Here is a 10,730-nt window from a genome sequence, read left to right on the forward strand (position 1 = left end):
GTTGTTGCAAACCCTCAGTGTTGGAGCTTCCACAGCCCTGTCTCTTTGGGTTCCTGTCTGGCTGCTGTGGTGGAGTCGAAAGCAAAGGATGGAGGTTCTGTTATGTCCCCAATAAACACAGACCTCAGGACTGGGCTGTTCACGGTTCAAATCCCAGCATCACCACCCAGGAGCTGAGAGTCTCCATTTTTGCTTTGTCCAGCCCAGGGAAGGGCACGAATTCTGGAGCAGAAGGATCTGAGTTCAAACGCCAGCTCTGCAACCTCAGGCAAGCCACTTAGCCTCTCTGAGCCTCAGTTTCCTTGTCTGTAAGATGGCAGGAACAGTAGCACCGACCTGCCAGGGTTGTGATGAGGAATCAGGAAGCCTTTGATAACAAGATTAGCGTGCAGAGAGCTCGCTGTGTGCCAGGCACTGCAACAGGCGCCCACCTGCATCCCTATTATTTGATCTGCACAACAACTTGCTTTAAAGGCGAGAACAAAGGCACTAAGAGCTAACGAATCTTCCCTAGGACAAACCAGGGAGGTGGAGGAGCTGGGATCTTAGCATAGGCATCCTGACTCCGCACCAGCACGTTCAGGCCCATCCTGGTTCCTGACCCCCTGGAGATGCTCCACAAGGATGCACCTGCTTGCCCTCAGTGTTGTCTTGGTCATTCCTCCTCTCTTGGCCTTGAACATGGGCATCAGGGATTGGCAGCACTACTGCATCCTCCCTCCACCGCCCACCCCACTGCCAGGGCTGTGGGCACAGGAGGGCAGGCAGGGGCCCATGACCCACATGTGGCAGACCCAGGCGGGCCCAGCACCATGCCACTGCTTATCAGAATCACCTGGGAATACCTAAAAGCACAGACACCCGTGTTGAAGAGATAGAGGTTCTGGGTTGAACTTGAACCTATGGAGAAGTCTGAAGCCAGAGGGAGGGAGATATACTACTTTGCCAGACCTCAAACTTAAGGCTATTTTTGATTTTACTTAACTGTGAACAAAACTGATTTTTTTCTTTGCAAAAAAATATGAGTCAGTTTATAACAGAAGCCACCAATACGCTCTTTGATTTTAACCAAAATATCCAAAGAAGAATTGGGCTAAAATAGCCACGCCATCTTGGAATATATTGACAGTGACATATCATAAAGACGTCTAGTGTTTTATCTGCACCCTTGATCCAACGCCCCGTGGTTCTGGTTTCTTTATATCAAGTATTCTTTCTGAACCATGTGCTTTGAATATATGATTTTTCAGCCTTTTATGGCCCTTTGAGGATTACCACCATCCTACACGTGAGGAAATTGAGACTCGAAGTGGTTAAATGATCTTTAAGAACCAGGATCTGGATTTGAACCCAGGTCTGTGATCCAGAGCTTTGTTTTTGTTAACACAGCCCCTGTGTGATCCTCCCCCGGCTCACCAAGAAGCAACCCCACCCCACAGTCCCCACTGACTCGTCATCCATGAACCCTCCCTCCCCAGCTGGAGTGGCCTGTGCCCTGAGAGGCAGCGTCCCGTCTAGCCGCCTGGGCTCCCGTCCCAGTTCAGCCACTCGCTAAGCACGACAACTCCGACGAGTCCTTTACCTCTTCAGCCTGTTTCGCCCAAGTTGAGTAGGAATAACACCCCCCACCCCTCGGGGCTGTTCTACAGGGCGCAGCAATCCTGTGCCTCAACTGCCGGCCCAGGATGGCCAGAAGTCTTATTGTATTCTAAGTCCTCCAGCCCCAACCCAGTGTTAGATGAAGCGTGTAGAATAGGTGCTCAAGAATTACTCATTATAGATGGTAAAAGAAAGCCTAGAACAACAAAAATAAGAGACTGGAAAGAAATATTACAAAATGTTGGAAGTAGATCCCTTTAGGGGTGGGATTATGGGTGATTTTATTGTCTTCTTTGTGATTTTTTTTTTTTTCATGTTTTCCAAACTCTCTGCCTGGAAGTCTGTTATACCACATTTCGCTAATTGTGAGACGCTATGAACTGTGAGATGCACTGCCAACTTAACAGCAGTTTTTGAGGGGAAAGAGGGAAACCCCACCACATTGAATCTTAAGACTTGCTCTAATTTTAGAAAAGTTAAACTCTAGGGGGTGAAGGGGGAGGTATCTTAGAGTCACGGAAATACATTTGTAATCAAGTGATCAAGGTGGTGTTCTGGAGGGAGGAGGCTAATAAAATGTATATTTAAAAGGAGGAAAAGGATACAGGCAACTTTTCATTATGCCCAGAGCCACTCACTGAAACTTCAGCTTAATCTTGCCAGCACACCTGGCTCATCTGGGCTACTTGAAAACAAAGGCAGATGCCCAAGCCCTGTCCCTGTCTGAATGACCCAGCATCTCTGGGCTGGGACCTGGGAATCTCTTTTAATTTGACACGGAAGATCCTGGATCCTGTGTTGGAAACAAACCTCCTCATCCACTCTCTGCCTCCATCTTACGGATGGGAAATCTGGGGTCCCCAGAGGGGGAGGTGATTGGCACTCACCTGTCCGACTGGTGTGAGCCTCCGATTTCCTCCTTCACCCCCCGGGTCTTCCTCACCCCATCACCATCCTCCTCTCCCAGCCCCAGCCCCTCTCTGGCCATGCTCTGTCAGCCTGGAGCTGTTTCTTCCTTTCTCCCTAGGGGAGTGTCCCCTGTTCTTCATTAAAGAGATGCTGGGTATTTTTGTCTCTCCCAGTACTGCATTCTGTTGCCAGCAAATAACTTTAAATAGAAAAAATATGCCCAAAATTAAACTGGAAAACAGAAAATAAATAAAGGGGGTGGGTCGAGTGTCAGCCTGCTCTCTCAGAGGAAAGGGTGGGCCCTGAGCCCCCTTTCCCGAATCTTGACACAGAGATAATCACAGCACCCACCTGCTGGGACGCTGTGAGGTTCAGCTGAGAAAGTGCAGGCCACGCACTTCGCACAGGGCGTCTAAGTGTCCACTGATGTCTGAAGTTACTGGGCATACTTGCTGCTTGGATTTTGAGATAATTGTGCAAAGGAAATGTCAAGGAACTCAAAGTTCCCCAGTTGACATTTCCCAGCCAAGAGCTATTTTATAACATGCTACCAGATGCCATTTTTCAATAGGTACAATTTTAAGTGCATCTCTCCACCTCCTTCCCTACCCCATCCAACTGTTCACAGCTGAAAGAGTGGCCTTCCAAAAGCCTAACTCAGATCATGTGATTCTCAGGCTCCAAACTTCCCAGAGCTCCCATTGTCTACAAAACGTATCTAACACCCTGGGCCTCAGAGCCCCCCAGGAGAGGGGCATGAAGGGTCTCATGTTTTGAACTCCATCTTCCTGTACCTTTCTCCCACTCTCTGCCCTCCAGACACATAGACCTCTTGGTCCCCAAATGGGATGTCCACTTCCTTTTTTCCCTAATTGGAAGCCAGGTGCAGAGAGTTAGGTTAATCACATGACTTAGCTCCTGCCACGTTTTTGTCACCAGAGCGAGACCTTCCCTCGTTTTATTGTTTGTGCCTTTCGTCCCATCCCTATCCTCACCTTTCCCAAACCTCGGCACCCCCTAAAGTGTTGTTATATGTCTTTAAATAAGTGCCTACCCTTGGAAAATATGCAGTGTTCTCTACTGTGTGGAGACTTTAATTTACATAAATGCATTATTGATTCTTACATTTTTCACTCGACACTGTGTCTTGAGATCTAGCCTGCACATTTGTGGAACCACCACCTGTGACTGCCGAAGCGTCTACCACCGTGGGCATCCTCCACGCTCACCTGCCCTGGTGCTGGCGGCCTAGGCTACCTCCCACTCCCCTCTGGACCTCTACTTGTTATGGAGGAGAACTTAACGATAGCTTCTGCTTATTGCGTAAGCCAATCGTTGTTTATTGACAAGTGGCAGATGCCTAACTCAAGCTGATTCAGACACAAAGACAGAGAAAGAGTAGATTTAGGTGTTCGCTAGCACCTCCGGCAGGTGTCCCTCTCCACCTTGGCAACTCCCAGATCCCCGCCTCCCAGCTTGGCCACTCCAGGGGAAGAGGAGTTCCCCAGCACTCACAGGACCCAGTCTTGTCCTGTGCTCGGCTTGCTGTCCTGGTAGATTGGGGTGGCCCAAGCTAAGGTCCAGAGGAAAGAAGCCCCTTAAGAAAAGAAGTCTCCCTCCCCACCCTACCCTCGTTCACACTAAGGGCTGTGGATTCTTAGAGAGGATCTGGGATGGGCACATTATGGGGCTGAGGCTAAAAGCCCCTTTGAACCAGCTCACACTTGCACAGAGGTGGTGCCATGAGGACTATTAGAAACAAGAAGCATCTATTGAGCGCTTAACATATGCCAGGCACCGTTCCAAATTCTCTGGCTGCATTAGTCATTTAATGTTCACGTTAACCTGAGCACGGACTGAGCATGGCTATGCAGACCAGAAAGAGGTGACACCTTGGAACAGAAGCAGGGGCGCCAGCTGGAGAAAGGCTACTTCCTGGACCAGGGCGCCTGGAAGCAGTCTGCCCCGGCCCCCACACGGCCAGTGCTCAGCAGAGGCATCGTGTGGCCGCAAGAGGCATTGATGGTTGCAGACTGAGCTACACCAACCAGTTATCTTTACACTTGATGTTTGAATAAACCCACCCAGGATCTCCACGCTGCCAAATCCAGTGCTCATTTTCCTAGTCTTATTTTATGTGAATTCCCCTGAGCATTCAACCCAGTTGTCCGCCCCCTCCTTGACATATGATCCTGTCTGGGCTTCTGCATCCTTCCAGACCTGGTTGCTCCGCTCAGTCTCCTCTGGTGGCTTCTCCGCCTCTACCTGGTCTCTAAACACAGTCTGACTTGGGACTCAATCTCAGTGCCTCTCCTCTTCCCATCCCCCTACCCCTGTCCCCTGTCCCCTGTTCCCTATCTCAGGGCTTCTCAAGCCTTAGCATCTATCACCATCATCTGGGGAGCTTGTTAACACATGGATTGCTGGGTTTCATTCACGCAGGGTCCCATTCCATAGGTCTAGGGTGAAACCTCAACATTTGCATTTCTAACAAGTTGCAGGTGAAGGCGATAATGCTGGCCCCGGGACCACACCTGGAGAAGCTCTCACTGCTCTATCTCGATCAGGGCTTAGAGCCTCCGTTCCCATCCTTGGCTGCATATTGGAATCACCTGGAGATCGATGCCTGGGTCCTATCCCCCAGAGATTCGGATTTTAATGGTCTGCATTATACCCTAGGTACCTGGAGTGTAAACACCTCCCCAGCTGATTCCAATGTGCTGCTCAAGTTGAAAACAGTGGTTTGGATACTGCTTAAATGCTGATGACTCCTAAATTTATTTCCTTTTCCCAGGCTTGTCCTCTGAGTTTCAGCCCAGCATACCCAATTATTATTCACTCCATCTTGCCACTTGGATGACTCACAAACATGTCAGAGTTAACACATCCAAAGTGGAAGTCTGAACCTATACTGCCAAGCTGCTGCTTCTGTATCTTCCTCATCTCACCAAACAGCTGAAATCCATCCATTTACTGTGATTTCTCAGGGTAAAAACCTCGGCATTACCCTTGGCTTCTCCCTGCTCTCTCCCCTCCAGGCACCACATACAATACTTTGGCATGTTCTGTCAGTTCCCCCTCCAAAACATATCCCCCAATTCTCCTGTTCTCTCCACCTGCACTGCTAACACCTGGGTCAGGATACCATCAACTCTTCCCTGGGTGGTCTCTGCAGCATCCTGACCCTCCTACTTCCATTCTTACTCCCTTGCCAAGACATTGTCCACATAGCAGCCAGAATGATCTCTTAAAATCATAAGCCAGACCATGACACACCCCAGTTTAGAGTCCTGCAAAACTCCTCCTTCCCCCACACTGAGCATGCAATCCCAGCTCTGGCACATGGCTAGTGAGGGCCTGACCCTCTTCTCAACCTTGTCTGTTCCACTCTCTCCTTGGCTTAGGTGCTCCAACCATACTGGCCTTCCTTCTGTCCCTTAAACACACCCAGTTATTTCCTGTGTTTGCTGTCCCATTCGCCTGGATTTCTGTCCCCTTGGGTCTCTTCTTGGCTGCCTACTTATCATCTTTCAGGTCTAAGTGTCACCGCCCTAGAAAACATCTCCCTGGCACACCTGTTATTCTTTATCATAAGACTCTATATTCTTCTTAGCACCTATCAGGGTCTATGATCATTTGGTTTGTAAATTTATCAGTTCATTATCTGACTTTCCCACTAGACTGTGAGCATGATGAGGGTAGGAACCATGTCTGTCTTGTTCACAGCTGGAGCCTCAGTGCCCAGAGAGAGGATGAGACATAACAGGTGTTAAAAAAATACCTGGGGAAGAAGAGAGGGAGGGAAAGAATGACAGGGAGAAAAGGGAAGGGAAGAAGGAGAAAGGGAGGTCTGACAAAACTCAGAGCCCAGAGACTACCCATCAGACACCTCCTGCTTCCACCCAAGAGGTGGTTCAGATTAGAGATTCGATTTCAAGTCTCCATCTTACTAGCTCATAATTGTTTCTACTAGAGATGGACTATTAAGGCAGCAGAATCCAAATGTGAAATGCTTTTACATTCCTTGACAGCAGCAATCATGGCTTGTTTACTCTTTCATCCCTGGCATTTGCACAGACCCTGGCTCTGAGTAGGGGTTCAGTAAATGGTTCAGGAATAATTTGAGTGACATTTGCTGGAAGGAAATCTAAGAAAGTCTTGTCTCAGTTTCCCTGTTAAATGGGGCAAGAAATTCTAATCTTCCTTTCCACAGAGCTGCTGCTAACATAGGGAATCCATCCTGGAAGAAAAAGCGGGTGGCCCCCTCCACCTGCTGCCCCCACTATATCTGCAGCCCTAAGCTTCCCAGGTGACCCCAGTGGACTAGTCTGCCCCGGTGGCTGGAGCATATCCTTAGGAGCACTCTGCAGGAGGACGTCTAACTGTCTTTGCTAGCTCATAGCTACTATCCCAGGGAGCTTCCTCTAATTAAAACCCAAACTGCAATTATAGCTGTGCCAAAGCATATGCACATGGTGCTGCTTAGAAGGGATAGATTTACAAGGTATTAACAACTCCAGAGGCAGCTTTGTTGCAGCACCAGGTGCTATAAATCATTAAAATTAGAACCAAATGAGTCACTGGGGCTCAAGAGTCCTGAGGCCTGATGGGTGATTCCAAGAAACTTATGAAGATCATTGAAAATATGTTAAATTTGCTCCTGCCACAGGGCCTTTGCACTTACTATTCCCTCTACTTCTTCACTGACTCCATTCAGATCTCTACTCAGATATCACCTCTTGAGAGATGCCTTCCTTGATCACTTGAGTGTGTATCTTGTTTTATTTTTCTTCATGGTGTTATCATCTGATATTATATATTTGTTTTGAGATCTATTGCCCAATATCATCTGTATACATTTAAAACACATATACACACAAACTTGTATTGTTTTCAGCAATACATATATATCAAAGAGGACACAGCATACACACTAAGGCGAGTGCCTTCTTAGGGTGGAGGGTGGTAAGGCAGGGAGAATAGAAAGGTTGATTCAGAAAGGAAGAAAAAGAAAAGAGAATAAGTGAGAATATTTATATATCCTGATGACAATAATGGGCTATGATTTGAGGATTATGATAAACTTGAACTTTTCTTCCTACCGCTCTTTATGCCTCCCTGAAATTATGTGCTTTGGAATAATTTTCTTTTGGCCTGTGGAACTGACTTTATTGAATATTTATTTTAGTGCAAGTCTTCTGGTGATAAATTATTTCAGCCCCCCTTCCTTTTGCCTGAAAACATCTTTATTTTGCCTTTCTTTTTAAAGGATACCTTCACTGGGTATAGAATTCTAGGTTGGCAGTTTTATTTTCTTTGTTAGCACTTTATAAATGTATTTCATTGTTTTCTGGCTTTGGTCATTTCTGTTGAAAAGTCTGATTGTTGCCCTTCTCTAGGTCATGTGTCATTTACCTCTGACCACTTTTTCTCTTTGTCTTTGCTTTTCAACAGTTTTATTATGAAGTTCCTGTGTATCATTTTCTCAGTATTTATCCTGCTTGGGATTTGCAGAGCTTCTTGTGTCTGTGGGTTGATGTCTTTCATCAGTTTTGAAAAACTTCTTGGTCCTTATCTCTACAAACATTGTTTATTTCCTATTCTCCCATTTCTCTCCATCTGGGATTCCAAATGCATGTATATCTTTTTACTAGGTCCCATATATCTATGACATACTCATGTATTTTCTATTATTTTTCTTTATATAATATACTTCAGTTTGGACATTTTTTACTGTTTAAACGTTTACTAATCCTGCCTTCTGCTGTGTTGAATCTGCTGCTAACTACATCTAATGGAGTCCCCATTTCAGATATTATATTTTTCCATTCTAGAGCTATCATTTGATGTTTTTAAAAATAGATTCCAATTTTCTGGAGAAATTCTCTGTATTTTCACCTATTTTGTGCATGTTAGTATTTTAAAATCATTATTGTGTATCTGTTTCTAGCGTCTATTTTATTCTCTTTATTTTCAGGTGTGCTCTCTTGTCATTATTAAATTATAGATTTAAGTATACTTTGTAGTTTTTAATCCACTTCACTTTTTCTTTTTTTCTGAGACAGAGTCTCACTCTGTTGCCCAGGTGGTGAACAAAGTTAATATACACATATGTAAAATAACTCATGCGTTTATACTGGTATATTCAGTTCTAACTTAGAACTCAGGTTGTTTACTTAACTTCTTTTACACTCTGTGTCTTTTTTCTTACATACTGAGGATTCTGGTTCTCAATGTCACAAAGGATGACGGAATTAGAAGGTCAATAGTACATAATTCATCACTTACTTTGTCCCATGTTGCACATACGGTCTCAGAGTAAGAATACTAATACTACCAATCTTAATTGCAATTACTGAGAGCAGTTAAAAAATTTGCATTTGCTATCCCATTCCCTCTCCCATTTTAAAATTTACATTATCAAATCATAAAGCCTTTAATATATACTCTCTCTTTTAACCATCACCCAGTCTTAGTTCCAAAGTGAGTATATATCAGTGCTCACCATCAATCTTTATAGTGACATCGCTCTACTCAGTTTTGCTGTCTGCATCTCATTTTCTAGTAGATTCCTCAGGAAAGGCCCATGGAAAAAAATACTCCCTGAGTTCTTATATGTTGATAAAAGTTTGCGCCCTTTGTATTTGAAAGTTGGTTTTGATGAATATAAAATCCTTGGTTCACATTTTCTTCCCCTGAATATCTTAAATATGTTACTCTTTTTCTTCTACCATAAAATGTTGCTATAAAAAAAATCTGAAAATGATTTAATGATCTTTATGTTATATACTCTTTTAGCCTAGATACCCAATATTTAAATTTTTCTTTAAAGTCCAGTCATTTTATTGGAATATATCTTGGTGTGGGTTAATAGAGGTCAATAATCTCAGATATTCGGTGTGCTCTTTCAATATGTATTTGCAATATGTAAATTCAAATTGTTTTGTTTTAAGAAAGTTTTTAAATTATATTTTTTAGTATTTATTCCGTTTCTTTGCTTTGATTTTCTCTTTCAAGGACTCCTATTAGCTATATGATGGATAATCTTCCTACCAATATTTGTCACTTTCTCTTGAATCTTTTTAATATTTTTCTGCATTTCTTTGTGTTTTTTTTTTTTAAACATTCTTCCTTCTTACCTCTGTTTCTCTTAAGGTATTATTTGTTGTGTTTAGCCATTCAGTTCCTTCTAGTTTAGAGTTTATTTCTTCAATGATGTTTCTTTTTTTCTGAATATAATGGCTGGTTTTGTTCCCAATATCTTTTAGTCCATTTGAAATCATACGTTGCAGCTCTAACCTGCTTTATGGACATGTCTCTCTGAAGCGCTTTCATTATCCGTAGGGATGTTATTTTCCATATTCTTTTTTTCTTATAACAATTTTGGTCCTTGATACCTTTCTGAGGCTCATTTTTATGTTAAATTACTTTACCTGAATGTTTAGAAGGAAGCTGTTTAGAATAAGGCCACAGTGCAGGGGAGCTCTTGTAAATTCCTAGGGCTCCCTCTTTTGTAGTTATGTATAATGTTCAAAAATACAGTGGCTTTGCTTTCTGAGATACCCTGGCCCTATTCCCCTCCCCACTTGAGCCAGGACCTTCTTTTTTCTTCACTTCCGTCATCTCTATCCTGCTCAATTTTGAATACCTGTTAGCTACTTGGTTTTATCCTACTAAAGGTAAGGTCTGTCAGACGTAGATTGCTTACCTTGGCTTCTTCTGGCACAGACTTGATATCACACCCATTTGTGAGTATTGATGGTTCCCTCCCGGTGAGCTTATTCCTGGAGTTAAAAGGAATACCTTGTCTCTTAGTTTCACGATAAATGTTGTCCATGAGTTTTGACTCGCTGTCCGCCTGCTCTGCCTGCCTCTGTCTGCAGGTTTGGGAAGATCCAGAAATTACGCTTCCATCATTTCTGTCACCTTCCCAGAATTTGCTGAAAAATTTCAAATCTAGATTGGATCAAATTCAAACTTGAATCTTTGACACTAGGCTATGAGGCAGATACCAAAAACGGGCAGTGGCTGTTGCTGCTGCTGCTGCTGCTGCTATTCTTATTTTTGAACAATGGAGAATTTTAAATCTTCTCAATGGGCTGTCAACATTTAACGCTAGCAAGGTTGTAAATACAGGTTCAGATTTCTGGCTTCTCTGGAAAAACTGCAAGTTCTGGATATATTGTGGCCTACATTTCAACATGGTGACAGTGGGCTAGAGC

The sequence above is a fragment of the Eulemur rufifrons genome, chromosome 20 (genome assembly GCF_041146395.1).
Source record: "Eulemur rufifrons isolate Redbay chromosome 20, OSU_ERuf_1, whole genome shotgun sequence".
In the NCBI taxonomy this organism is placed as follows: domain Eukaryota; kingdom Metazoa; phylum Chordata; class Mammalia; order Primates; family Lemuridae; genus Eulemur; species Eulemur rufifrons.